Below are 6,169 nucleotides of genomic sequence, written 5' to 3'. Positions count from 1 at the left end.
TGAAGTTAATACATAAGAAATGACATACACCTATGGTATATGTGTTTCAAATGCATACGATACTCTTCCAGGAAATAACGCAGCAATCGTCCCACATATCTAAACCCACAATATGCAGTCCGCGTGCAAATGTTTATCAGCAATTGCAGGCATATGTGGCTGCCACGGAACGTCATTTTTAATGGGAGTGGAAATATGAATATGCGCAGTACGTTCGCTACGAGCAAGCAGTTACATATGTGAAATATGTCGCTAAATATAACTTACAGTGCGCACAATATTCGCAGACCTCGTCATGCAAATACTGGCACCCATGGCGAGCCACCTCCTCGTGGTGGGTGCTTGGAATCTCAAACAGCTCGCCAACACCCCAGTCGTGGACCCGGGGGCATATTTGGTCCACCAACCCGTTTGTTGTGGAGGGCGGGAGTCTTGGGATTGAGGGCACTAGGAGCCAATAACCGCTTTCCCTTTGCTCAACACACCCTTTCGACCCTTGCTTCACCTAAGGTGTGGTTGAATGGGCCCGGTTCAAGCCATTGGCTGATCCTGCCAAGCCCTGTGCATGGACTGTGTATGTGTCATTGATCAAAATTGATTTGTGTGAAAAAATTCGGTCTTGGCACTACTGTAACTGATACGTTTTTGATTGTGAAATATGATCATGCAAACTTTGCCTAGAGTCTTATGCCAGAAGGCGATGGCTCATGGACCAGTCTGGTGGATTAGGTATTTATAATCCTTCCGCTACAGTATATCATCTGAGCATCCTTGGTGCTGCAAGTCAGAGACCCACTTGCTTTTAGCATTGTCTTTGTGATACTCCGTGATGGGTGGGGAGCTCGGATGATGAACCAAATTACACTCACCATCGCTTATGAAATCCCTCCCAAAAACTGAACACGTCAGCTTGAAATTGATCCTGTTGATACTGATCACAACCCGTCTTTATGGATTGAGTATTGGTCACGTTTCCTTATAATTGAAACTCCTGACAAGACAAGTTGAACCCTTTTGCAGTATCTAAGGACATTCAAGGTTCTGCTGGGGATGTGAAGAACATTAGACGTTTACGTTCGGGTGCCCTGCTAGTTGAGTGTGGGAGCAAGCAAACATTCTGATGGGTATCAATTCGTTTGCGGCCATTCTGGTCACGGTCTCTGCTCACAAAACCCTGAACACTAGTAAAGGTATCGTCAGAGACTGTGATGAATTATTTGCTGATATGTCGGAACTTGACGTGGCAATCAAAATGAAAGACCGGGCTGTGCTTTATGTAAAGCGTTTTTCAACCAGGAAAAGTAATGAAACTATCCAAACAAACACCTATCTGTTTTCATTCTCCTCTCCAAATGCTCCTATGGTAGGCAGGTTACTGTAACATCCAAGTTGAGACATCCCCAACCCACTTAGGTGTTTTAAATGCTAGAAATATGGACACAGTGTGTCTGTCTGTACATTGTTGTGTGTGCTCACTGTGGCGAGAAGACACATACAACAGAAGATTGTGACAGCGATATTAAAAAAATGCACCAACTGCTCAGGCGACCATGAAAATTCATCTTCTTCGAAACAGTGTCCAATATGGAAAGAGTAAATGGCAATAAACAGAATAAAGTTTAACTAAAATATCTCCTTTTCTCAGGCAAAAAAACTGGTGAAGCGATCTGACCTTACAGAAAGTTATGCTACAGTACCAAACACATCATCTGTGTACAGCTCTAAAATAACAAAATCATCCAAAAGCTGCCAAACCACCTTGACTTGGGTGAGTTGCAACTCTCCACAACTTCTATACGCAGCTATATCATCACAGACTGAGGAATCACTTCCTGGTACATCGAAGTCCTTTTCTGATCATAAATCATCTTCGCAGAGTCTCAATCGACAGCTCATAGACAAGAAATTCCTAAAGCTAAACCCAAACCTAAGTCTGATGCTTCAAAACAAGAAAGTGGCAGAGCCTCAAAGGTTGTCACAAATAGAATTCAGTTACTCAACAAATATGGATCTCTTGAAGATATAAATATATCTGAAAACGGCCTTTGTAGGGAACATAGCTTGTCGCCGTCCAAAAAAGTGCGGGGTAGATCCCCAATAAATCCCCCCAAAAGATAGTTTATTACAACAATATTGTACAATGGAACTGCAAAGGATTGAGGACTAATTTACATGAATTACAGCTATTAGTCCAATATTTTACACCTTCATCGATTTCTCTCCAAGAGACATACTTCATCGATTTCTCTCCAAGAGACATATTTTAAACAGACAGATGCATTTGATCTTCGTCATTTTAATCCATATTATTGATTTCACCTCCAGGTGACAAGGCCACTGGAAGTTCATCCATTCTAGTCAGATAAAGCTTTATCCACTTTTTTCACTTACTAATAATCTTCAGACCGTTGGCGTCCGACTAAGTTTGCACGTTGCGTTTACATTATGCTCTCTATGTATCTCTCCGTCTTTCACGTTTTACAAAACCGATCTTCAAGCTCTGTATGACCAACTCCTGTGTTGTATAATGGGAGATTTGAATGGGCCCAACCCACCCTGGGAAAGTGTAACTACAAACGCTAAACGTAAATTACTGGAGGATGTTTGTTCTGATAATGATTTATGTATTTATAATGATGGTTCCAGCACATAATGATAGCTGAAACACACATTTACACCCTGGTACAGGAATCTATTCTGCTCTCGACTTGTCACTGACAAATTCAGAACTATTCAATCAGTCCACGATGACCTCTGTGGAAGTGACCATTTTCCTGCTATACTAAAATCTATAACTCCACCTGATGTTCCTCAATCATCAAGAAGGAATTTTAGAAAGGCTAACGGGGCTTTATATGAAACACCGTGTGCTGACAAACTTAAACCCGAACGTTTTCTTGACGTTCCTGTTGCTATTAAATGCTTTTCTGATGAATTGAACTCCATAGCTAATGAGTGTATAGAATATTCCTCTGCAGTTCCACACATAAGAAAACCATGGTTCAGTGATGAATGCAAACAAGCTAGGACGGCAATGGAAAAAGCAGAACATTATTTTTGTCGCCATTTTATGGTGCATAATTTAAATAAATTCAAATTTTAAATGCTAAAGCACGGCGTACTTTTAAACAGAACAAAGGCCAATCTTGGCAAAATTATGTATCGAAAAAAATTCTCTGACATGGCGTGATGCTATAGTAGTACCAATACCGAAACCTGGACGTGATCATATGGATCCATCCAATTATTGTCCGATTTCATTAAATAGCTGTGTTTGCAAGACCATGGAACGCATGATAAATAATCGCCTTATTTGGTACTTGGAAAGAAATAATCTCATAACAGACATACAGTGTGGTTTCTGTAAAAACAGAAGTACAGTCGACCACTTAGTTCGTTTGGAATCATTTGGTAAAAACGCACTAATCAATAAACAGCTTGTTGTGTCTATCTTTTTTTATCTTGATAAGGCGTATGACACAACCTGGAAATATGGTATTTTAAGAGACTTATATGACTTTGGCTTGCGAGGTCGTTTGCATCAATTTATAGCCAACTTTTTAAATGACAGACAGTTTCATGTCCGCGTGAGTTCTACCCTGTCTGATCAGGCTGAGGGGGTCCCACAAGGCAGTATTTTGTCACTTTTTAGGATAAATGTTTGATGATATTTGGACTTCCGGGAAATTTCCTTCTTCATGGCGTGATGCTATAGTAGTACCAATACCTAAACCTGGACGTGATCATACGGATCCATCCAGTTATCGTCCGATTTCATTAACTAGCTGTGTTTGCAAGACCATGGAACGCATGATAAATAATCGACTTGTTTGGTACTTGAAAAGAAATAATCTCATAACAGATATACAATGTGGTTTCCGTAAAAACAGAAGTACAGTCGACCACTTAGTGCGACTGGAATCATTTGTTAAAACGCACTGATTAATAAACAACACGCTGTGTCTATCTTTTTTTATCTTGAGAAGGCATATGACACAACCTGGAAATATGGCATTTTAAGACATTTACATGACTTTGGCTTGCGAGGTCGTTTGCCTGAAGTTATTGACAACTTTTAAATAGCAGACAATTCCAGGTCCGTGTGGGCTCTACCCTGTCTGATCATTACAATCAGGATCAGGGTGTTCCACAAGGCAATGTTTTGTCTGTCACTCCTTTTAGCATCAAGATCAACAGTTTATCAACAGTTTAAAACGATTCAATGATTGATCATTATTTGTGGATGATTTAATATTTCTTGTCGTAGTACAAATATGCAAACCATTGATCGGCAATTGGAGTTGTTTAAACAAGATTAATAAGTGGTGTCTTGAAAACTACTTTATATTTTCTAAATAAAAAAACTAACTGCATACATTTTTGTCGTAAATACAAACCACATAAAGACCCTGAACTCTCTCTAGATGGCACGACAATTGCAGTTGTGAAGGAAGCCAAGTTCTTCGGTACTATTCTTTGATTCACACCTAACGTTTTTACCGCACATCAAATCCCTTAAAACTAAATGCCTGAAAGCACTTGACTTGTTGAAAGTGGTTTCAAATTCTAAATGGGGAGGGGATCAAGCTACCCTGCTCCATATGTATCGATCACTCGTGCGTTCTAAACTTGATTATGGCTCCATCGTATTTCGTGGAGCCTGCAAAAGCAACTTAAAACTATTAGATTCTGTCCATCATCAAGGTCTACTTTTACTCAGATCCTTTCGAACTTTACCCGTTGATAGCCTGATAGTCTGTGGAGGCTGATGAACCATCTCTTGAGCAACGACGTATAAAAGTAGCTTTACAGTATGTAACAAAACTATATTCCAGTTAGTCCAACCCTGCATGTAAATGTGTCTTCAATCTTCTGTATGAGGATTTATACAATAAGAAATCGTCTCTTGTTCCGCCTCTGGGTTTAAGAATAAAACCACATATTTCTGCTGCCAGCATTGAGTAGCCCCTTCCCATCTTCTTTCTTCTCCTCCTTGACAATTGGTTAGGCCCCAAGTGGACCTAACATTAACCACATTTTGCAAAAAATCAGAAACTAACGACTTACAATATAAACAAGAATATAATCAATAAAAAACTAAATATAGCAATTATAGTTCCTATTTACAGATGGGTCCAAGGACAGTGGCACTGTCATTGGATCCAGAACAATATCTTCCAGATTACCAGACAACAGTTCTATTTCTACAGCTGAAGTTAACGCCATATTAACGGTCTTAAATATATTGAAAGCCACCATAAACATAAACAGCATATAATCTATCCTGACTCTCTTTCTTGCCATCAGACTATTAAAAATATTTCTTGTAAACATCCACTTTTAATTGAAATTATTGAATTGTATAATAATCTTGCTACTGGCCAATGCGACATCGTCTTTTGTTGGTTACCCAGCCACGTAGGTATTTCTGTAAGACAATGGCCGATCTTGCTGCCAAGGCAGCACTCAACAAATCTGTGACACCACTCCTTATTCCATACACTGATTATAAAGCTAGCATTAGAACTTACATCAGTGATCTGATGCAGAAGAAGTATAAACGACATGAAATATATTCCTACATTAATTACACCTACTTGGGCTGTCAGTCCAGATTTGAAGAGGTCATCATGCGAAGATGTCGTATTGGCCATACAAGATATACCCATAACTACCTGTTAAACGGTGAGAATCCTCCGTTTTGTATCCCTAGTGATGAGAGAGTCGCGGGGAAGCATATAATGCTTGACTGTGTTGAATTCTCCATCACATCGGATAAATATTTCAATGTCAAAACTATCAATGATCCACTGTTCTCATTTATTTAATTTAAAAAATGACTTTTTTGGCTGAATTTTGAGTAATGTGGTCTGTACATAGATGTATTTTAATGATTGGTAGTTTAGATTAGTAACTTGAATTGTTGCTGGCTGTACCTTCTATTATTGTCCTCCTGAGAGGGTACGTAAGTCCCAAAACGCACACAATTAATGTAGGGATTTTTATGCGTAGTATATTTGTTATTTTAATTTTGACTAAAAATTTCCTACAAACGCAGCGGCTGAGGGGATGGTGGAAATCCAACTGGGGCCCATGCAGGTAGCAAAGGTACTGTAAGTCCCCATGGTTCCTAGTGTGGTGGTCTACCTTCAGTTGCTGGTGATCTATA

This window comes from Haliotis asinina, chromosome 11 (genome assembly GCF_037392515.1).
Source record: "Haliotis asinina isolate JCU_RB_2024 chromosome 11, JCU_Hal_asi_v2, whole genome shotgun sequence".
Taxonomy (NCBI): Eukaryota; Metazoa; Mollusca; class Gastropoda; order Lepetellida; family Haliotidae; genus Haliotis; species Haliotis asinina.
Note: the sequence above shows the minus strand (reverse complement) of the source record.